The sequence below is a fragment of the Panthera leo genome, chromosome B1, assembly GCF_018350215.1.
Source record: "Panthera leo isolate Ple1 chromosome B1, P.leo_Ple1_pat1.1, whole genome shotgun sequence".
NCBI lineage: Eukaryota > Metazoa > Chordata > Mammalia > Carnivora > Felidae > Panthera > Panthera leo.
This window is the reverse complement of record NC_056682.1, coordinates 21,948,586-21,974,266: the sequence shown is the minus strand read 5'-3', so window position 1 is coordinate 21,974,266 and position 25,681 is coordinate 21,948,586. Positions and strand designations below refer to the sequence as shown.

General features: G+C 34.4%; 2 pseudogenes; one reads left to right on the top strand and one right to left on the bottom strand.

Moving 5' to 3' along the window:
* LOC122216857 overlaps nt 1–25,681 on the bottom strand; it is an 81,302-nt pseudogene that overhangs the window by 37,956 nt on the left and 17,665 nt on the right.
* Nucleotides 12,196–12,572, top strand: LOC122216858 (annotated as a pseudogene).

Sequence of the window (25,681 nt, the reverse complement as noted above, 5' to 3'; positions counted from 1 at the left end):
TTAAAGAACAGAATAAATTGCGTTACTCATACTGTGAAACATTCTATGAAAATGAAAAAAAATACAACTATTGCTCAAAGCAACAATACGGATGAATTTCACAAACAAGATGTTGAGTGAAAGAAGCCAAACACATAGTTTCATTCCATTTGTAAAAAATTCAAAACAGGCATAGGTAATCAACAGCGATAGAAATTTAATATGGTTATGTTTAGGATTAATAACTGGGAGGGAATGAAGAATGTTTCTGAAGGGCTGGTGATGTTTTCTCTTGGTATTTGACGGTGATTAAATAGGCATGTTCACGTATTAATACGTATTATTAACAGCATTATATCCCTATAATCCCATCTTAAATTGAAATATCGTGAATTAAAATGCATTTAAGGGGTGCCTGGCTGGCTCAGTCAGTAGAGGATCATGAGTTCGAGCCCCACGATGGGTGGAGAGATTACTTAAAATTTAAAAATCTTAAAAGGCAAGGGAATTAAAAGCAAAAACGAACTATTAGGACCTCATGAAGATAAAAAGCTTCTGCACAGCAAAGGAAACAATCAACAAAACTAAAAGGCAACCAACGGAATGGGAAAAGATATTTGCAAATGACATATCGGACAAAGGGCTAGTATCCAAAATCTATAAAGAGCTCACCAAACTCCACACCCAAAAAACAAATAATCCAGTGAAGAAATGGGCAGAAAACATGAATAGACACTTCTCTAAAGAAGACATCCAGATGGCCAACAGGCACATGAAAAGATGCTCAACGTCGCTCCTCATCAGGGAAATACAAATCAAAACCACACTCAGGTATCACCTCATGCCAGTCAGAGTGGCCAAAATGAACAAATCAGGAGACTATAGATGCTGGCGAGGATGTGGAGAAACGGGAACCCTCTTGCACTGTTGGTGGGAATGCAAACTGGTGCAGCCGCTCTGGAAAACAGTGTGGAGGTTCCTCAGAAAATATAAAATAGACCTACCCTATGACCCAGCAGTAGCACTGCTAGGAATTTACCCAAGGGATACAGGAGTACTGATGCATAGGGGCACTTGTACAATGTTTATAGCAGCACTCTCAACAATAGCCAAATTATGGAAAGAGCATAAATGTCCATCAACTAGTGAGTGGATAAAGAAATTGTGGTTTATATACACAACGGAGTACTATGTGGCAACGAGAAAGAATGAAATCTGGCCCTTTGTAGCAACGTGGACAGAACTGGAGAGTGTGATGCTAAGTGAAATAAGCCATACAGAGAAAGACAGATACCATTTGTTTTCACTCTTATGTGGGTCCTAAGAAACTTAACAGGAACCCACAGGGGAGGGGAAGGAAAAAAAAAAAAAAAAAGTTAGAGTTGGAGAGAGCCAAAGCCTAAGAGACTCTTAAAAAACGAGAACAAACTGAGGGCTGATGGGGGGTGGGAGGGTGGATGATGGGTAGTGAAGAGGGCATCTTTTGGGATGAGCACTGGGTGTTGTATGGAAACCAATTTGACAATAAATTTCATATATTTTAAATAAATAAATAAATAAATAAATAAATAAATAAATAAACAAATACTTTAAAAAAAAAGAAAATGCATTTAATACACCTAACCTACCAAACATCATAGCTTAACCTAGCCTACCTTAAATGTCCTCAGAACACTTAGATTAACCCACAGTTGGGCAAAACTATCTAACATAAAGCCTATTTCATAATAAAGTATTCAATATCTCATGTCATTCACTAAATACCGTAGTCAAAGTAAAACACGGACTGGGTGTATGGGGAAGGAACAGTTCTACACGGAGTGGAGGCTTGTGTCGCTGGCCAGCATCAAGACAGAGTACTGTGCCACATGTCACTATCCCAGGGGAAAGATCAAAATACAGTGTGAAGTACAGTTTCTAGTGAATGTGCATCACTTTCACACCAGTGTACACTTGAAAAACTGTTAAGCCAAGCCTTCGTAAATTGAAGACCATCCATACTAACACTATATACCTAACACCATAACCTCAAATTGTATGAAGTTTACAGAACTAAAAGGAGACATAGGTAAGTTCAGGGCTATACCTGTGTATTTTAATACCTCACTGTCGGTAACTAATAAAACAAGTGATGATAAGTAAGGGTACAAGAGACTTAAAAACACAATTAACCAACTTGGCCAGATATACACCTAGAGAACCCTCGGCCCAACCTTTACACAATGAACATTCTTTGTAAGTGCACATGCAACATTTGACAAAATAGACCATTTACGAAATTAACCATTCATCAGTGCGCATGATATGCTCTGCCATAAACAAAGTTTCAACCAATTTCAAAGAACTAAAATCATGCAGGTTATTTAGTGTGACCACAGTGGAATTAAATAAGAAATCATAAATAAGAAGGTAACTAGATCTTCAAGAAATTATTTTGAAAGTAAGCCATGAACCTCTAAATAAGTCTTAGGTTAAATGGAAATTAGATATATTTTAAGCTGAATGAATACATAACACATAACTTGTGGAGTGCAGCTGAAACAGAGTTTAGAGGAAGATTTATAGTTTTCAAAAGCGTATAAACACATACATTTTTGTTTAATCACTCAATGTCGATTACAACCATATTGAGATACAATTTAACCTTATCAAACTAGTAAAAGATAAAAATTCTCACAGTAAGTACTGACAAAAAAAAAAATCCAGAACAGGAACTCTTACAAAGCAATGATTTATGTGTAAATTATAATAACCACTTGGAAGAAAAAAACATATAGAGTTGAAGTTGTATTTATCTTATAATCTAGGACTTGTACTGAGATACATGTGTTATAGAACTATATGTTAAACACGTATACTATACTCCAAAAACATTTTCAAGAATAGCAGCTTTATTTGTAATAGTGCAACAAAAGGAAAATTAACTTAATATGTAATGAAGTTCCACTGGACAGTGAAAAATAATGAACATTTAGTTATCAGCATGAATTACTGCCAGAAAAATAATGTTGACCAGAAAAAAATCAAGTTGCTGAAATATAGAGACAGATACACAGAGAGAGATATTTATAGAAATACATGTGTTGTCTTTCTAATCATTTAAGATACTTTTGGTGTCATGTTCATCATTTACATAAGATTGAAATATAAGGTTCAAACAGACAGACACTATTATGATTCAGGTATATATCTAGGTAATAAAAGAGTAAATAAATACATGGAAATACTGAACATCAAATTCATGACAGAGGGAGCAATGGAATCTGGGGTACCTGGGCCTCCAGAATGCTGGTAACATGTTATTTCTTGAATTATACAGTGGGTATACACATTGTACAAGTTATACCAGTCTTTCTCTTTTGTATTTTTATATATCATAGAATACTGTATATAAAGTATATATATATTATATATATAAGGTGTATATATATTATATAGATAAGGCATCTGTATATTATATATAATGTATATAGATGTTATATATAAGGTATATATATTATATATATAAGGTATATATATTATATATATAAGGTATATATAGTATATATAAAGTATATATATATTATATATATTTTTATACATATATATATATAAAATAAAAGTAAATATTTCCAATTTTTAAATCAGTGAGTACGTTGGTATTTTTCCTTAAGTACAGATATTTCATTTTTTTGGCTTAAAAATAATTTGTTTTCCTAAAATTTAAAGTGTATCAAATGTCTCTAGTAGTCAACAAGATGATGATTTAGTCCCTTCCTTTGTCTTTTAATTATATTTTAGACTTCCTAAAATTTGACTATCCTCAAATCATTATGTTTAAATTCTTGGTAAATCTGCCATAGTCATTCCACATACAGCTAGATTAAGTGACAGCAATTTATTGTGTTTTTCCTTTACTATTTTAACCTATATTGATAGAATGATGATACCTTTGTAAAATGAAGTACAAATATTTTCTCATTTTTCTAATCTCCAACAAATATCCAATAATATATACTGTAATGAATAAATATTCATTCTGGAATTTAAATTTTTATTTTAAGTGGTCTTCTTATGCACAAACTTAAACTTATGAGATAACTGTTTCATGACACAATCTCAAATTGATAAAATACAGGTCTCCTTTTTGTTTGATGACCAACAATTGACAAACTTCCTTGTACCCACCACCTGAGGTCAGAGTTAGCAAGAAATTACACCCATTTCATTGTTCCTCCCTCAACCTAGAAACACATACCCACACACACAAGATACCCACTCTTCTGCATTGTTTGTGATGTGCTTCTTCTATATTACAGTTTTTAAAATCATGTCATTGTATTTCTAAAAACTGACTGCTTAGCTTTAATTTTCTCGTTACAAGAAGTTTCATGTTTTATTTGGCTCCTTCTGTAATTTACTTTCTTCAATCAGTAGTATAATGAAAATATTTATCTTTATTCTTTACTATAGTCCTCTTCATTCAATTTGACTGCTATATAATATTCAATTGTGTGAGCATACTGGAATATATTTATTCAGTTGCTTGCCAATTGCCATTTGGGTGATTTATTTTTAATCTTTGAAGAAGATAAATTTGGAAAGCTATCTAGTCTCGATCATTTTTTGTGATATAATCTCAGATGACTTTTGTTAAGGCAATGTATTCTCATATGTCTACTCTGATTTATATTTCTTACTAAATCCATCTAAAAGTATATATTAGTTTCAAATTTATAAATTTGTATAGTACACTGGTTCACATACATCATATTTTGAAAACTTAAATATTAAGCAAAAAAAAAAAAAGAAACCAGCCATAACCATCCCATCTGGAGTTAACACCCTCTAAATTCCTCAAGAAACACATTGCTGCATATACTTAGACTTTTTCCTACTCATGTATTTTGTCTCTCAAAAATAAAATAAAATGAAAATATTGTTAGAACATCTATTTTTATCTTTCCTTATTAGAACTACTGGAGTCTATAATACTCATGACATCATAGGATTCAATGTATGTATATATCAGAGAAAACTATTGAAATGAGCCAGTTCTTTCATTACTAAAACAGTTGAACAGTTTTATTTTGTTGTCTGTATTTTGTGAATGATCTTCTCAAACCCTTTACCCATTTCCTTTTGTTATTCATCTTTTTTTAATATTTAATATTTGAGGAATATTATATTTTTATATAGGCTGGAAATGTTTGCTGACTTTCCATTTATCTTCCATCTAAATAGATATTTATTTATATTTGTGAGGTACTTAAATACTTAATTTTGCATAGTTAAATGTATAATTTTAGTTATGATTTTTGATTTTGTTAACTGACTTTAACAAAATGTTCTCAGTTTGCTAAAATGTAAATATATAGTTATCTGTATGTTTACTTGCGTGATACATAAATATTTAACTTTACGTAGTTAAATGAATACATAGATTTAGTTATGATACCTGATTTTATTATCTGACTTTAAAAAATCTTCCCAATTTGTTAAAATGTAAATATACAGTTTTATATTTACAGCTGTATACTTATATACAAGTAAATTTGTATGTTTACTTGTAGTTATCAGGTGTGCTTGGGAAGAGGGGGATATGTTTCATTTAAGTTTTTATTCCATCAGAAGTTTAACCTCCATTCTAAGTGTAACTCTGTCCCCCTCCAAAATCTGCTGTTTTGTGTCAAAGAGTAATGTCACTCCATCACCAGATCCCTAAGTATAGCTGCTGCACCTCTCCTGGGCCCTCAGTGCTGTTGCTCTTAAATACTCTTCTACGATGACAAACACAATCTATCTGGTGGGTTCCCAATTTTTCCAAAGCCTGTTCTATATAGCTCTCATTCTTCCAGATTTTGAGGAATTAAAGGGTTTCTGCCATACCTTCTAATTTGGAATTCCTACTTTTCCCTTGGAATCTAGCACTTCTGCCTTTGCAAAGAAAATCAACTTCTAAATACATATAAACATTGGGTAGTTCATAAAGAATAGATATATATTGCCCTCAGTTCTGGTGGCTGGAGGTTTAAGATAAGGGTGCCGGCATGATCAGATGAGAACCATGTTTCAGGTGTCAGACTTCTAGTTGTATCCTCGAAGTAGTGATAAGGGATCTTTGGAGCACTAATCCCATTCCTAAGGGTTCCATCCTCATTACCTAGTAGCTCCTAAAAGTGCCACCTCCTACTACCATCATCTTCGTGGTTTAGGATTTCAACTTATGAATTTGGGGGGACATAAATATTCACATCATAGCATTATACCTAACAGAAATTTTTTTTCAAAGCTCCCCTTTGGATAGGCTTTAAGCTGATACACAGGCCCCAAGATTATCCTGATGTTTAAATTCCTATTGATGGGGGGTGGAAGGGAGGGGCAAGTGGGTGATGGGCACTGAGGAGGGCACGTATTGAGATGAGCACTGGGTGTTGTATGGAAACCAATTTGACAATAAATTTCATATTAAAAAAATAAAATAAATTCCTATGGCTATTTCTATAGTACTTGAGAAAGGTCATGTAAAATGTATTTCTTCCACCTCTTTCCTCTCACAGTACATGGAAATGTTAAAATGGAGGCTTTTCAGTATGGCACTGAAATAATGAGAGAGATTAAAAATTAGAAGAGTACTTTAGATCACGAGAAAATTCTACCAGGATGTAAAAATAAGCTCATTAATTCTTAGGGAGAAAAAAAAAAAGCAAAGAATATAGTGAACAGGAGGGGAGGAAGAAATATAGAGGATTCAAGTTACTGTTTTAGAAAGATCTTCAAGTAACACCATTCATATTCTGTAAATTAAGCAAAAAGGATAAAAGAACAAGTAGAGATAGATCACAATAGTTTTGATAACAAAAAATAATTAATTTGTGTAGGTTTAATATAGTTCACTGAAATAGATATATATAAGACAGAAATAGTTTTTTAATTGAACTTGAACTAGGAAAAATTCAATTCCCACATGATTACTGACCCTATTATCATTCTGCAATAAGACAATGTTTTTCTTCAACAAACTCCTACCCCCTATATATAAGAGTAATGTAGTATGTCTTTGTCCATGATGAAAGGAAAATCTCAGGTAGTTTCAGCAGTTTTCACAGCTCCTAGATTTGTAAGGAGATCTTCAAGGGTCATAGGATAGTGGACAGAAGTGGCCCATGGACAATTTGCCTGAGTTCACATGGAAAGCGGGTATCATTGGTAAGTCTTAAATCCAGACTGCCTGACCAGACTCGAAAATCTTCCTAACTGATCTTCTGGTATTCACTTTCTCCAGACAGATTTTGATTTAATTATTTTTAAGTTTGTTTATTTTGAGAGAGAGAAAGAGAAGGGCATAGAGTGAGGAAGAGAGAGAATCCCAAGAGAGAATCTGTGCACAGTGAGCACCGAGTCTGACGCAGGGCTCGAGCTTATAAACCATGAGATCATGACCTGAGCCAAGATCAAGAGTCAGACACTCAACCTACCGAGGCACCCACGAGCCCCAATTTTGTCTTAATTCTTATTGGCACCTTTCCCAGATGTTCATCAAATATTACCTGTAATATTCATATGTGAGTTTAGCAGACAGAATTCTGCAGTTAAATAAATGAAGTTAAATAGTCTTTTTCAATGAAGTATGCAGGAAAAGTCCTTATGGATGAACATGGCAAAATTCTTTAGGAGGTGCTCTATTATGTGATGTTTTCAAAATTATTTAACCATTTGGTCTGAGGTATGTGGATGAACTGATGTTCAGCAGAACACTCTTTGCAAGTCATGTTGTTTTATGTTTATTTAGTTGAGAGAGAGAGAGAGAGAGAGAGAGAGAGAGAGATGGAATCCCAAGCAGGCTCTAGGCTCTGAGCTGTCAGCACAGAGCTCCACGCTGGGCTCAAACTCCAAACTGCAGGACCATAACCTGGGCCAAAGTTGGGCACTTAATCTACTGAGTCACCCACGTGCCCCTGGAAGATCATCTTACAGTTTATGCATATCCTTCAATTTAAAAAGAATTTATTATACCATCTCAAAGGGAGCTACTGACTAAATTTTGAACTCAGATATTTGGCAAAGAGAAAATTCTAATTGGTTCCAAGATAAGAAAAATTCTGAAATTAGAGATGCTACTTAGCACAGCATTACCCGCAATGGATACAATTATGAATAAGCCAGATACAATTTCAGCCCACATGGAACACACAGTTGAGTAAACTGTACAAACATACAACAATCTTGCAAACAAATAATAATTTCACAGTTGTAAAATTACAATTGTTGCTATAATAAGTGTTATAAAGAAAACAATACTTGTGTTATAATCTATGATCCAGTAAGAGGGAAGGGTATGTTTGAGCTCAAAACTGAAGAACAAGTGAGAGAAAATCAAGTGAGTATGTGTCAGAAGAACATTAAAAGCAGAGAGATGATCCCGTGCAAAGGACTAGGGTGACAGGGAATGCAAGTTTTTTTAAGGCAAGTTGGAAAGAATGAAGGAGAATATTATATGAGATAAAGCTAAAAAAGTGGGAAGAGACCAATCCTTGTGGCTCCTTGTAAGTTAAAGATACTTATTTAAGGTCAACTAAAGAGTTTGGAGCAGAGAAAATGGCATGTTATTTTTGTTTTGAAATGGTTAATCTGTCTAGAGATAACAGGATATGACAAATTCAATAATACTAGACATTGCAAAGATACCTGTAGTCCAGGAGATAACTGATGCTCTACTACAGGCAAGATGGAATATAGAATTTGACCAGGGTAGTGATAGAGTAAAGCAATATTTGAGAGGTAAAATTTATTGGACTCAGTAGAAATATGTATTTGGATTGTGAGGGAGATCATCTCAAAGATAATTCCCAAACAATTCCTTGTTTGCAAAAATGATTTTATGTAGTAAGAAAAAAAAAACCACAAACACATACACACACACACCTATACATACAGATACACAATACGAATGAATGAATAAAATGAATGAATGAATGGGGATGGCATCATCACGAGAGAATAAGAATTTTCTACTGTTCTCCCCTAAAAGAACTCCAGTTTAAACAATTATCCATGGATAAGAGATCCTTTATGGAAGTCCAGGAATCCAGTGGAGAAGTTCTAGCACACTGCTGGAGCAAAGAAAGTCTGAAATTTGACACAATAAAGAGGGTAAGTGGAACAGTTTCATGTTACTCACATCATCCCTCCCCAATGCGGCACAACTCCGTGCCTAAAGAGACTTTTCTGGCCAGTTATTTTTTCCACAGGGAAGAGAGCTGAGAGCATGTGAATGAGCTCCGGGCCTTGCCAGTTCTGTGGGATTCTGGCAAAGACACCCACTTCTTTCTTGCCTCATCTAGAATACTGAGATATGCTGCAAGATTGCGGAATGTGAAACATCTGGGGGAGTGCCATTCAAGAGACATGGATCCTATCAGCTCTCCCGCAGACTCCATCAAAAAGCCCACTCACAAGCCCCTAGGAATGCCTCACTTATAGAGCCCCCAAATGGCCCACATGCACCACTAGTGCTTCGGGCACCTTATACACTTACCCCACCCTGTGGCCAGCTCCCTGTGTGAGTTCTCCATGGCAGGGGGAGTGAACTGTGACAGCGAGCTAATGAGTACTCACGGGACCACCATAATTTCCCAGTAACTGAACTCAAAGATACGGAAATCTACAATTTGCCTGATTAAGAATTCAAAGTAACTGTTTCAAAGAAGCTCCGTGAGCTACAGGAAAACACACAAAGCCAATCTCATTAAATTAGAGACACAATACATAACAAAATGAGAAGTTTACCAGAGAGACATAAATCATGTAAAAGAGCCCAACAGAAATTCTAGAGCTGAAGGATACAATGAATGAAATGAAACGTAAGACAGCATCGACAACAGATGCCTCAAACAGAAGAAAGAACATCAAGTGGAAGGCAGGAGTTGTGAAATCATCCAGTCATAGGAGAACAAAGGAAAGCCTACATGAATTATATCATTTAGAGAAACAATCTACGTATTCCTGTAGTCTCAGAATCAGGAGAGAGAGAGAAGGGAGCAGAAAGCCTATTTAAAGAAAAAAAAAAAAAAAAGGCTGAGAATTTCCTAAAATTAGTGGAGAGATTTGGACACAAGCTCACAAAACTAACAGGTCACACAAAAACTAAAACGGAAAAGTATCTTTTCCAAATTTATAATAAGACTGTCTAAAATCAAGAATTTTAAAAGTAACAAAAGAAAAAAGAAATTCTCACATACAAGGGAATCCCTAGAAGGCTATCAGTGGATATGGATAATATAATCAAAGTTCTGGAAAGAAAAACTGCCTAACAATACTTTACCTGGTAAAGTCCCTTAGAAATTAAGGTGAGATAAAGATGATCCCAAAAAATTTAAAGCACAGAGACTGGCATCACTAACCTGCCTTATATAAAAAGCTATATATATATATATATATATATATATATATATATATATATAAAAAGCTATATATATATATATATATATATATATATATATATATATAATAGAAAAAGCCTTATAGAAAAGCTATAAGGAATTCATCAAGAAGAAACCAAAGGATGTTAATTCGTAACATTAAAGCATATGAAGATACACAATACACTGGTAAAGGTAAGCATATAGTCACATTCAGAAGACTCTAATATTGTAATAAGGTGGTGTGTTAATCACTTAACTCAAGTATAAAAGTTAAAAAGCAAAAGTATTAAAAAGAGCTATAATAATTTGTTAAAGGATACCTAATGTAAGTAGTAGTAAATTGTGACATCAAAAATATAAAATGTGAAGGAGTAAAGGTTTTGTATGCAATTGAAAGAAGCGTAAAACAGACTGTTTTATCTGTAGGATGTTTTATGTAAGACTCATAGTAACCACAAAGCAAAAACCTACAGTAGATATGCAAAAGATAAAAAGAAGAGAATCAATATCATTGTGGGAAATTATTAATTCACAAAGCAAGGCACTAGGAGAGGAAGACAGAACAATGAAACTTTAAAACAGTGAGAAAAAAAAACCAATAAGATATCATTAGTAAGTCCTTACCTATAAGTAATGTAAATAGAATGTAAATACCCTTAGAATGTAAATAGACTAAATTCTCCATTTAAAGTCATGCAGTGGGTTAGTGTATGAATAAAAAAAGACCAACTATATGTTGCCTACAAAAGACTCACTTCAGCTTTAAGGATACATAAGGACTGAAAGGAATGGGATAGAAAAGATACTCCATGCAAGGAAAAACCAAGAGAGCAGAGGAAGCTACATTTATATTAGACAAAAGAGACTTCAATACAAAGCTGTAATGAGAGAAAGAAGGTCATTATGTAAGATAAAGGGAACAATTCATCAAGAGGATATACAATCACAAATACACATGCACACAACTTTGAAGCACCTAAATACTTTAAAAGCAAATACTGAGAAATCTAAAGGGAGAAATAGACAACACAATAATAGCGGACAATGTCAATACAGCACTTTCAACAAAAGGTAAGTAACCCAGACAGAAAATGAATACAGAAACATTGGACTTAAATTATAATTAAATCAAATGGACCTAAGAGATATGTAAAGAAATTCCTCCCAATAGCAACAGAATATACATTCCTCTCACGTGTACATGAAATATTGTCCAAAATAGATGATACATTATGTCACAAAACGAGTCATAGCAACTTTAAGAACAAGTATCTTTACTGACCACAAAGTATGACTAGACCTCAGTAACAGGAGGAAAACTGAAAAATGCACAAATATGTACAAATTAAACAATACATTCTGACCAACAGGTCAAAGAAGAAATGAAAAGGGAAAAACATCTTGAAACAAAGTGTAACATAACATGCCAAAACCTATCGAATGCAGCAAAAAGTAGTTTAAGAGGGAATTAAAAAAAAAAACAAAGACAACCTAACTTTACACATCAAGGACAAGAGAAACAGAACTAAGTCGAATTTAGCAGAAGGAAGGAAATAACAACGATTAAAGCAGCAATAAATGAAACAGAGACCAGAAAACCAATAGAAAATATCAAACTATGACCTGATTTTTTTAAAAACTTAAACAATACTGACAAACCCTTAGTTAGAAAAAAAAGAGAGTAGTTTCGAATATATAAAATGAGACCTAAAAGAGAAGATATTACAATTGATATTACAAAAATTCAAAGGATGGTTTTTCATCCAACATTTTAGCAAGGCTGCAGAGGTAGCTGCTAATCTCCAAGTTTTACATGCCACCCAAGGACTACAAGAAGAAGAAAGATGCTGGATGGTCAGCTAAAGAAGATAAATACCCAGTGAACAAATCTTGGGACAAGGCCAAAAAGAAGTGATCCAAAGGCAAATTTTGAGACAGGCTCAACAACTTGGTCTTGTTTGACAAAGTAACACATGACAAACTCTGTAAGGAAACTTCGAACTATAAGCTTATAACTACAGCTATTGTCTCTCTGAGAGACTGAAGATTTGAGGTTCCCTGGCCAGGGCAGCCCTTCAGGAGCACCTCAGTAAAAGACTTACTAAACTGGTTTCAAAGCAGAGAATTCAAGTAAATTATACCAGAAACACCAAGGATGGAGATCCCCCAGTTGCTGGTGAATATGCATGAACAGATCCCACCAACTGTACATTTTGGAAAATAAAACTTTATTAAATCAAAAAAAATCAAAGGATGATAAGAGACCACTATGAACAATTATATGCGAAAAATGGATAACTTAGAAGAAATGTATAAAGGTTTCCACATATATAAGGTACTAAAGAGTGAAGCATGAATAAATAGGAAATCTGAACAGATCAATAAAGAATGAAATTAAACTATTAATCAAAAAGCTCCCAACAAAGAAAAGCCCAGGACCAGATGGTTTTATAGGTGAATTCTATTAAATATTTAAAGAATGAACACCAATACTTCTTAGACTCCTCCAAAAAATTACTAAGAAGGAAGCACTTTCAAAATCATTTTATGATACCAGTGTTTTCCTGATACTATTGGCCAATATCCCTGATGAATATAGATGAAAAAATTCTCAACAAAAGGCTAGCCAACTGAACTCAACAGATAATTTAAAAAAATCATACAGCATGGTAAAGTGGGCTTTATTCCTGGGATGCTGAATGGTTCAACAGACACAAATGAATGAATGTGACACACCACATTAGTAGAATAAGGGATAAAAATCATATGATTATGTCAATACATGCAGAAAAGGTGTCTGACAGGGGCATCTCGGTGGCCCAGTCATCTGAGCACCCAACTCTTGATTTCTGCTCAGGTCATGATCTCATGGTTCGTGAGATCAAGCCCCGCATCAGGCTCTGTGCTGTCAGCTCTGACAGCAGAGCCTCTTGGGATTCTCTCTCCATCCCCCTCTCTCTCTGCACCTCCTCCACTCATGTGCACTTGTTCTCTCTCCCTCTCTCTCTCTCTCTCTCAAAATAAACACTAAAAACGAAAAACGATTTTACAAAATTTAGCATCCTTTTATGTTAACTCTCAAAAAAGTAATTATATACGGAACATATATCAACAGAACAGAGGCCATATAGGACAGGTCCACAGTTAACATCATACTTAATGGTAAAGGGGTGAAAGATTTTCTTGTAAGACCTGGAATAAGGCAATGGTGCCTACTGTTCACTCCTGTTCAACGTGAAATTGGAAGTCCTAGCAAGCAATTAGGCAAGAAAAAGAAACAAAAGGCATCCAAATCAGAAAGAAAAACGTAAAATTATCTGTTTGCAGATGATATGATCTTATATATAGAAACTCACAAATACTCCACCAAAAATTGTTACAACTAATAAATTCAGTAAAGTTGCAGAATACAAAATCAACATACAAACTTCGGTTGCATTTCTATAAACAAAAAACTATCTAAAAACAAAATAAACAATCCCACTTACAATAGCATCAAAAACAATCAAATATTTAGGATTAAATTTAACCAGGAGGTGAAAGGCTTGTACAATGAAAGCTGTAAGACGCTGATGAGACAAACAGAAGAAGAAACAAATAAATGCAAAGATATCCGGTGTTCATGGATCAGAGAATCAGTATTGTTAAAATGTCCATATTACTCAAAGCCATCTATAGATTTAATGCAATTCCAATAAAAATTCCAATGACATTTCTCACAGAAATAGAATAATCCGAAAATTTATATGGCACTTAACCCTGAATAGCCAAAGCAATCTTGCAAAAGAAAACCAAACTGGAAGCACCACACTTCTGAATTTCCAACTATGTTACAAACCTGTAATAATCCAAATCGTAAAGTACTGGCATAAAAATAAACATATAGGCAAAAGAAACAGAATTGACAACCCAGAAATATACCTACACATATATGGTCAAGTAATTTTCAAGAAGGGTGCCATGAATACTTAAAGGGGAAAGGATAGTCTTTAAGAAATGTTGCTAGGGAAATGGATGTTCATATGTAAAAGAAACTGGACCCCTATATTACAGTACTCACAAAAATTAACACAAAATGAATTAAAGACTTAGATACAAGACCTGAAACAATAAAACACCTAGGAAAAAATGTATGGAAGAAGCTCCTAGACATTGGTCTTGGCAATATTTTTTTTGCATATCACACCAAAATATTTCAGTAAGGCTTAAACAGAAGCACAAGCATTGAAAACAAAATAAACAAGCGGGACTATATTAAACTAAAAACCATCTGCCTGTCAAAACAATCAATAAAATGAAAGGGAAAACCTACAGAATAGGAAAAATGTTTGCAAGTCATTTATCTGATAAGAGATTAACTTCCAAAACACATAAAAAACTCATGCAACATTTTTTTTTTCATAAGAAGACATACAAATGGCCGAGTGGTGTATGAGAAGATGTTCAACATCACTGATCATCAGGGAAACACAAATCAAAAATCACAATGAGACTTCACCTCACACCTGTGAGAATGGTCATAATCAAAAAGAAAAAAAAGATGGCAAATGCTGCCATGAATGTGGAGAGAAGGAAGTCCTTATGTACCGTTGGTGGGAATGTAAACTGCTATAGCCAGTATGGAAAACAGTACAGAAATTCCTCAAAAAATTAAAAATAGCAATCAATACCATACGATCCAGCATTCCCACTACTAGATATCTACTAGAGATATCTGCTTCTCCATTTTCTCTGCAGCATCAATGACAACCACCAAGACATGGATACCACCTAAGTGCCCACTGATGAATGAAGAAATATGGTCCATATGTACAATGTACATATATACATTATCTGAAAATAGAAGACGGCCTCATAAATCAAGTTTCAACTGACAAAGTGAGAAGAGAATTGCTGCACCTTGTACTCTTAAGAGAGAAGTACCGTATTTAGTGAATTGTTTCAATTTTTAAAGCAACCCATACCAATTTCTTTTTTGTGCTTCTACTGACATACCAAGATGGCCAGAAAAAAAGCATTAGTGGGATCTAAAACAATAAAGATTCCTGGCAGGTCCTGGTTGCAGGATAAGCATCCCAGATGTGTTACTGTTTCTCTCATAGTCTAGAACTCAATGGAAGGGCAGTTCATGACTCAGTAGCAAAATATTTGTTTTTTAATTTTATTTTTTAATTTTTTAAAATTTATATCCAAATTAGTTCGCATGTAGTGCAACAATGATTTCAGGAGTAGATTCCTTAGTGCCCCTTACCCATTTAGCCCATTCCCCCTCCCAAAACCCTTCCAGTAAGCCTCAGTTTGTTCTCCATTATTTGCTTCTAATTCCCATGACCCTGGATCATATTGTTCACATATTTTGGTATTCAAGAAAACAATCTCTACCAAGCAACACAATGATGTTTCCAGCAGCGTAAACACTTAGAATGAAACCAAGTAAGTATACAGAAAAAGATGTTTTGGTGTTAGAAGTGATTGATCCATACTAACAGGGAACAAAATACTGCTGCTCTATTATTAGAACCAACAAGTATATTGATAGACCTTAGATGTTCCTTGCTTTGTACCACCATGCCCAGAAGCAGATGTTTACTCCTACTCTTATACCTCTCTGAAGGCAGGACTATCAAGAGCTTAAAATTTCATTGGGAAAAGACCTACATCCAGCTCAATGCTTTGCCAGAGTACATGGGCACTGTGAATGCTGTGAGCATTTAATCATATCTCCATAAAAGGAAACATAAGCTTTTGTAATGTGGTTTCTTTGTATCTGGTGATGTGGTTACAAAATCCTCGACAACCATAGGCACAGGAGAAAGGAATTCGGTAGACCAAGATAAATCAAAGTGTAAATTCAGATTCAGTCATTCACAAAAATAGGATTATATAGCTTTATAAGCCAAGTTACTCTATTGAAAAAATACTTCCAAATTCTATCATAAAGGAGTTTGATAGCTCATAGCTTCATTTATTGTTTAATTACAGTAGGTCTTTTTTTTCAGTAAGGCTTAAACAGATATTAGAGTTGGAAAGAAGGAGAAAATTTTAATATGAGGTAGGGAACTTTTTATATTTTCAGATAAATGTGATCACAGAAACATGATATCAAAGTACAAGAGCTATCGATACATGTAACTCCCTATTTCTCTTTTTTACAATTGAGCTCATACAGCAAGGGAGTACATTAAATAAACTGAGGATAGCAACAAGGACAGATTTTACTGTGTTACCACTAAGAAGCATGCCTACATCAAATAAACTAGGTAACCCAGTGTGGTCATGTGCAGTGAGTCAGGCACTGGAGGTTAGCTGTTCAGTGTCCTGTGATGCAATGAATTATTTGATGAGCCAGTAGGCCACCCATGGGCTCTGTCAAAGCAACTTGAGTGGTTCCCTAGCAGCAACCTGGACTTGAGTCACTAGACTATCACAGGACAGAAGATACACAGTCTCAGTATCTATAGTCATTGGGAGCCAACATAAGGCCAAGTTAGCCACTATGTACTCAAAGTCTAGTTACTAATGGACCCAGAGAAATGTGATTACTAGTCACAAAGTTCCAGAAAAGGAATATCCAGAAAAAAAGGTAACTTCATGTTATAGAGTCATGAAAACCAGCTTGTATATTCCATACCAGCATATTTCCCTGTTTAAGTGAAATATTTCATTTTGAAAAGTCCACATTTTTCTTCCACTATCTACATTCTCTTTTAAGATAACACAGGTACTTCAGCTTATTTTTTACAGCAGATAACCACGTAAATATTAAATGACTCCAAGTGTTAATTTATTGCAATATATTAATTTTATTATATTAAGTCCAGAACTTTTTATAGTAGCAATCCATCATTCATAATCTATGAATAAAATACAAAGTAACAAGAGTAAAACTTGTTTTTAAGTTAGAAACTTAAATTTAGGAGAGGTCTTAAAAACAAATAGCTTTAATATTCTGAACTGATTTTCTCATAAATAGAAGCTTTGTATTTGTTTTGGTTGTTTTTTATTAAATCCTGTATCTTGACAGAAATCTGCAATCAAAGCCACTTTGGAGATAAGATAGTATTGAGTTCAGAATACCTGTATAGTCTCCTAAATATAACCTATAAAAATAAGTTTGTTTTGAGAAAGAACACGTCCCTTAGACCATTTGCCAAATACAAGAAATAACATATTTTCAGTTGTTTTTGCTGTCACAAGGGGAAAAAATAGCTACACATATCTAAAGAGGCCCACAGTCTAATCTAGCAGTCTTTAATTATGTAGACTGCCATTTTTAAAGAGTCAGTAAGATGAAGGAAAAATATGCTTTGAAATAATATGGATCAGAGTCTAAATTGTGGGTCTAACCATGACTGCACTTCATTTTTCTGTGACACACATTTGTTTTTCACATTTTACAATTCTTGAAGACAAGAAACATTCAGCCAGTCATGATGCAGTTGCCATTGCCTGTATATGAGTAAACACCAGAGGTTTGGGGCAAAGTAGCAAAATGTGTGTCTGTGACTGGGAAAACAAACTTGGACACAGTAGTAAAATACATTTTAATTCTAGAAGCAAGTGATTGCGAGTTAGTGGTGATAATGGAGTAGAACAGTTCTACCTACTTGCAAAGCCAGATTTAATTTTGATGCAAAAAGATTTAAATTATTTTATGGATTCCTTAAAAAAATGCTGTTCCACTAACTTTCTGGTAGGACAGAGCCGCAGAGGACTATGTGTGCAAAAAACGTGGTTTATTAGCATCAAAATGTTGATTCAGAAAAATCAGGCTCTGAATCTGAACAAATATTAAGAATATCTTACCTAATCCATTGACCTATATTTTCCTTTTAAATATGTAAAACATATTTATATGAAGATATATATGCCAAATTAAGTGTAAAGGAGATCCTTCAGTATGTATGAAATTTCAAGTCAGAAAAGAGTATTATGTCACAAAATAACTACTATCAACATTTTTAGTGGTATGTAAGAAAATGGTATGTCTTCTAATCAATGCATCTTAAGTTGGATGAAATACAGTATTTGCGTTTTTACCACGGTCAATTTTTTTGAATCCTAAGCTTCAATTTTCTTATTCATAATATTTTCATTAAAATTAGAAGTACTCTATCTTAAAAAGTCTGTCCTATGATATACCTTCAATACTTAGTTATTACTGTAATTATTAATTAAAATCCCCACATTTCCCATTGAATAAATAGCAGGTAACCAAAAAGCAATTTTAAAAAAGATAATTAATCATGTGTCCTTTTCACTTGTATAATTACATAAATACAGCTGTTTATTATCCATATGATAGTTCTTACAATAAAAACCATGATAAGTAGACTCTAAAATGGCCCCCATTCCTATATGGTTGAATATCTCTTTTTCAGAAAAAATGATAAGAGCATCAAAATCCACCTATAAGTGGTCACATTTTTGGTGAGTAGGGTATAACTGGAGGGTCAAGTTTTTTGTTTTGTTTTTTTTTTAAATACTAAGGCACTATTTTTGTCTGTTCTTTTACAATAATTGTATTTTTTTCCTTTGGATTGGCACTTATTTTCACGTATTCAATATGTAGAGTTATGATCTAAATCTTTTTTGCAATAAAATGAGTCTCAACTTTTTCTTTATATAAATCTTTGGACTTCTCTTAACAGCAAATTTCAACGTTGTTATAAACTTAGATAATCAAAATTCAATGGCAAAGTATGTGTCCAGAAAGACATATTCATTTTTAAAAACAAATATGTTGTCATAGAACAGCACTCATAAAAGATGACAACTGGCAATCTGACAACATAACACTGTAGATGAAAACACCTTTTAAAAAGGGCAAATTCCTCCAAGAAAAAATAGCTAGCAAAAATAGAGAAGATAATTATACATTACAGAATTGTCTGAGAAGAATTTATATTTCCATACTGGCTGTCTTAATAAATGAGGGATGCAAAGGATGAGGCAGTCATATTTAGGACCCTATAAAGAATAACATTCGTATTCTATATGAATCTGCAGATATTTAATTCCCATATAATTTTCCAAGAGCACTTTAATTGGGTCACACATGCTACTACTGAGCACTCCTTGGACACGTTCAGAATCATCTGAAGACTAAGTTTCCGCTTAATATAGGTGTGAGTAAATCAATAAAACTGAGGATCTTATTATTAATATGTCATTTATACTCACTGGCTAGTAAGTCTTGATGACATTCAAATTATATATCAAAGGATTCTGAGTTGCCAAAATTTGTAACTTCAACATTTACACTGTTGAAGTAATTTAAACAATCATGAGTTACAGCAGCAAACTGTCTCTGGTATAAAGGAGTATTGTCACCACTTGCCCCCAATTCCCCAGTGAAAATAGGAATCTACGTTCTTGTTGTGCCAGTTGGCAGAAAATACGAAAATAACCCAGGTGGCCTTTATTACACTTCCAGTTGGAAAAGAGAGCCCGTTGCCTTGGTAAGGAAGGGATGGAAAGAAATTAATACTAACAGATTTATTTTTTAATCTAAGAAATACATCCCATGCTTTTACATTCTTTTTTCAAACTGACACTTAGAGTTTCACTTTGGAAAAAACAAATGCCTGACAGGGAAATTGGAGAATCAGACGAATGAAGAATAACCGTCTACATGATTTGTTGTATAAGATTTTTTGTTCACTACTCTTTTTGAAGCTAGATGGGATTACAGGATAAATTCTATATATCTTATTTTTTAATGTTTATTTAGTTTTCAGACAGCAAGAAAGTGGGGGAAGAGCAGAGACAGAGACACAGAGAATCCCAAGCAAAGCCCAAAATAGGGCTTGAACCCACAAACCATGAGATCATGACCTGAAATGAAATCAAGAGGAAGACATTTAACCAAGTGAGCCACCCAGGCACCCCTAATATCTTATTTTTAACTTAACATTTATATCGAAGAATTTTTCATGTTGTCAACTTCACAATCATTAATAGCGCAAAAGGACTCAAAAGTATATCTCATGTTTATTTATATTTGTATTCCTTTTTTAACTCATAAATGACATTATCATACCTACACAAGTTTTGGTATTTTTAAGCTGACACTCTATAATAGACAGAAGTATCATACAATTATTTAACTTTGTGTTAATAAGATCATTAATGAGACTGAATTTGACATACGTTTATAGGGAAGGGCTGTGGCCTTAGCTATTATTACCAAAGTGTAGATGTGGGCAAGGTACTGAACCTCTCTTAGTTTCAGTCTCTTCACCAATTCGATGGAAACCTATTTGTACTTCACATGGTTTTTGTGAAGCTTAAATTAGACTATGTGCAAACTCCAACATCTGGAAGATAATTCATCTCCTGTTTAACCTACTATTTCCATTTAGAGTGAGCTCTCTTTGAGAATTGGCTGATCACAGAGAAATACTTTATGTATTTCTATGAGTTTTGCATATAATAATGACATTAATTATAGGTCATATCTGTAGCGAATGTTTTTCAATATTAAACTTTTTATGTTTATGTTAAATGTAAACAGTTTAAAATACATTTTTTAATAACTTGAGAAAATATCCATTTGAAAATTTTGATAAAATTTGCTTTAACTTTATTCTAAATTTTGGCAGACTTAAAAATATAACCCTTTGATCATTAAGAAATTTAAATAAATTTATAAATTCAAGTAAAAAATTATCTTTTTTACTTAAATTTTAGTAAGTTAACATACAGTACAATATTGTTTTCAGAAGCAGAATTCAGTGATTCATCACTTACATTCAAAACCCAGTGCTCATCACAAGTACCTTCCTTAATACCCATCAACCATCTAACCCATCTCCCACTGCCTCTCTCTATCACCCGTCAATTTGTTTTCTATTGTGGAGAATCTCTTGTGGTCTGTTTCCCTCTCTCCTCTTTTTTACACCACCCCTTCCCATATATTCATCTGTTTCTTTCTTTTCTTTCTTTCTTTCTTTCTTTCTTTCTCTCTTTTTCTCTTTCTTTCTCTCTCTCCCTTTCTTTCTTTTTGAGAGAGAGACAGAGAGCAAGCAGGGAAGGGGCAGAGACAAAGGGAAACACAGACACCAAAGCAGGCTCCAGGCTCTGAGCTTACAGCACAGAGCCCGATGTGGGTCTCAAACTCACGAACTGTGATATCATGACCTGAGCCGAAATCAGATGCTTAACCGACAGAGCCACCCAGGCACCCTGATCTGTTCTGTTTATTAAACTCTACTTATTAATGAGCTTATACAATATTTTTCTTTCTCTGATTGACTTCTTTCACTTAGCATAATACATTAGTCACTGAAACCATCCATGTCACTGAAACTGGCAAGATTTCATTCTTCTTGATGGCTGAGGACTATTCCTGTGTGTGTGTGTGTGTGTGTGTGTGTGTGTGTAGATACACACACACACACATGACCTCTTCTTTATCCATTCATCAGTCAATGGACATTCGGGCTCTCTCCATAGTTTGCTATTGTTGATAATGCTGCTATCAACACTGGGGTGCATGTACCCCTTCAAATCTCTATCTTTGTATCCTTTGGGTAAATACCTAATAGTGCAATTGCAGGGTCATAGAGTAGTTCTATTTTTAGTTTTTTTGAATGTTCTCCAGAGTGGCTATACTAGTTTGCATTCCCATCAACAGTGCAAGGGGGTTCCCCTGTTTTTTGCATCCTCGCCACAAGAAACCTGTTTCTCGTGTTATTAATTTTAGCCATTCTGACAGGGATGAGGTAACATCTCATCGTGGTTCTGATTTGTATTTCCCTGATGAGTGATGTTGAACATCTTTTCATGTGTCTGTTAGCCATTTGGATGTCTTCTTTAGAAAAGCCTCTATTCATGTCTTCTGCCTGTTTCTTAACTAGGTTCTTTGTTTTTTGGAAGTTGAGCTTGGTAAGTTCATCATAGATTTTGGATACTATCCCTTTATCAGATATGCTGTTGCAAATATCTTCTCCCATTCCATAGCCTTCCTTTTAGTTTTGTTGACTGTTTCCTTCACAATGCAGAAGCTTTTTGTCTTGAAGTCCCAACAGTTCATGTTTGTTTTTGTTTCCCTTGCCTTCAGCAACATGTCAAGAAGTCACCTTCTCAAAAAGGTCAAAGAGGTTGATGCCAGTTTTCTCTTGTAGGATTTTGATGGTTTCCTATCTCACATTTAGGTCTTTGATCCATTGTGAGTTTATTTTTGTGTATAGTGTAAAAAAGCGGTCCAGTTTCATTCTTCATGTCACTCTTCAGTTTTCCCAATGCCATTTGTTTAAGAGACTTTTTTCCATTCGATATTCTTACCTGCTTTGTCAAAGATTAGTTGACCATTTGATCGTGGGTCCATTTCTGGGTTTTCTGTTCTGTTCCATTGATATATGTATCTATTGCTGTGCTAATACCATACTGTCTTGATGACTACAGCTTGGTAATATATCTTGAAATGTGGAATCGTGATGCCTCCAGTTTCGTTTTCTTTTCCAGGATTGCTTTGGCTATCCAGGGTCTTTTGTGGTTCAGTACAGATTTTAGGATTGTTTGTCGTAGCTCTGAGAAAAGTGAAGTGGTATTTTGAGAGGGATTACATTAAATGTGTAGATTGCTTGGGGTAGTACAGACATTTTAACAATGCCCGTTCTTCTAATCCATGAGCATGGAATGTTTTTCCATTTCTCTGTGTTCTCTTCACTTTCTTTCATAGACATTCTATAGTTTTCAGGGTACAGATCTTTTAGCTCTTTAATTAGGTTTATTCCTAGGTATCTTATTCTTTTTGGTGCCACTGCAAATAATATTGATTCTCTGATTTCTTTTTCTGCTTCTTCATGACTGGTGTATACAAATGCAACAGATTTCTGCACATTTCTATCCTGTGACTTTGATGAATTCATGTATTAGTTCTAGCAAATTTTTGACGGAGTTTTTTGGGTTTTCTACATAGAGTATCACATCATCTGCAAACAGTGAAAGTTTCACTTTTCCCTTGCCAATTTGTATGCTCTTTATTTCTTTTTGTTTTCTGATTCCTAAGGCTAAGACTTCCAATACTATGGTAAATAGTAATTGTGAGAATGGACATCCTTGTCTTGTCCCTGACTGTAGGGGAAAGGCTCTGTTTTTCCTGAGGATGATATTAGCTGTGGGTCTTTCATATATGGCCTTTACAAAATTGAGGTATGTCCCATCTATCCCTACTTCATTAAAGGTTTTTATCAAGAAGGGACGCTGTATTTTGTCAAATGCTTGTTCTGCATCTATTGACAAGACCATATGATTCTTATGCTTTCTTTTATTAAAGTACTGTGTCACAATGGTTTGTAAATACTGAATGGGCCCTGCAGCCCAGGAATAAATCACACTTGATCATGGTGAATAATTCTTTCAATGTACTGTTGAATTCGATTTACTAGTGCCTTGCTGAGAATTTCTGCATCCATGTTCATTAGGGATATTGGCCTGGAAGTTTTCCTTCCATATCTATTTTTTGGAACAGCTTCAAAAGAATAGGTATTAACTCTTCTTTAAATGTCTGGTAGAATTCCCCTGGGAAGCTATCTGGCCCAGGACTCCTTTTTGTTGGGAGATATTTGATTATTCATTCAATTTCTTTCCTGGTTATGGGTCTGTTCAAATTTTCTATTTCTTCCTGTTTCATGAGTATCTTTGAATTTTACCATTTCTTCCACATTACCCAGTTTGTTGGCATATAATTTTTCATAGTATTCTCTTGTAATTGTTTGTATCTCTATGGTGCTGGTTGTGATCTCTCCTCTTTCCTTTGTTAATTTATCTATTTGGGTTCTTTCTTTTTTCTTTTTGATAAGTATGGCTAGGGGTTATCAATTTGTTAATTCTTTCAAAGTACCAGTTCTTAGTTTCATTGATCTGTTCTCTTGGGTTTTTTTTGTTTGTTTCTATATCATTTATTTCTTCTCTCATCTTTATTATATCCCTTCTTCTGCTAGCATTAGGCTTTATTTGCTGTTCCTTTTCTAGGTCCTTTAGGTGTAAGGTTAAGTTATGTATTTGGGAGCTTTCTTACTTCTTGAAATAGGCCTGAATTACAATAAACTTCCCCCTTAGGACTGCCTTTGCTGCATCCCAAAGGTTTTGGACTGTCGTGTTTTCATTTTCATTTCCATGTATTTTGTAAATATCTTCTTTAATTTCCTGGTTAACTCATTCACTCTTTAGTAGGATGTTCTTTAACATTTGAGATCTTTCCAAATTTTTTCTTGTGGTTGACTTCAAGCATCATAGCGTTGTGACCTGAAAATTAACGTTACCTGTAGAATTGGTATTTCTGGGGATGTTCTCTGGTCCCTTCTAGTCTTTGTTGCTTTTACTTCTTTGTTTCCTCCACTCAAAGAGTGCTGATTAAAATTTCTTTAGTGGTTTAGTGCTCACGAACTCCTTTCGTTTTTGTCTGGGAAACTCTTTATCTCTCCTTCTATTCTGAATGACAGTCTTGCTGGATAAAGAATTCTTAGCTGCATATTTTTCCCATTCAGCACATTAAATATTTTCTGCAACTCCCTTCTCCCCTGTTAGGTTTCAGTGGACAAATCTGCTGCTAACCTTATGTGTGTACCCTTGTAGGTTAAGCCCCATTTGTCCCTAGCTGCTTTCAGGATTCTTTATCTTTGTATTTTGCAAGTTTCGATACGATATGTTGTGGTGTTGACCTGTTTTTGTTGATTTTGAGGGGAGTTCTTTGTGCCTCTTGGACTTGAATGCCTGTTCCTTTCCCTACATTAGGAAAGTTCTCAGCTATAATTTGTTGAAATAAACCCTCTGCCCCTTTTCCCCAGCCTTTTTCTTCTGGGATTCCTATATATGGATATTGTTTTGTTTTATAGAATCACTGAGTTCCCTAAGTCTACCTTCATGATCTGCTAGTTTTCTTTCTCTCTTGTTTCCAGCTTCATTATTTTATAGAATTTTATTTTCTGTATCACCTATTCTCTCTGTTTCTTCAATCCTTGTTGTAACTATATCCAGTTGGTTTTACATCTCATTTGTAGCATTTTTTATTTCAGCCTGACTAGTTTTTAGGTCTTTGATCTCTACAGAAAGGATTTCTCTGGTGTCTTCTATGCTCTTTTCAAGCTCAGCTAGTAGTCTTATGACTGTTGTTCTAAATTCTTGTTCAGATATATTGCTTCTATCTGTTTTGAACTAGTCCCTGGCAGTGATTTCTTCCTGACCTTTCTTTTGGTGGAGAAATCCTTCATCTTGTCATTTTGGCTAGGTTTCTTTCTTTTGCATGTTTTGAAAGCTTGTCATGTTTCCTGCGCTTGAGAGTACTGCTATAG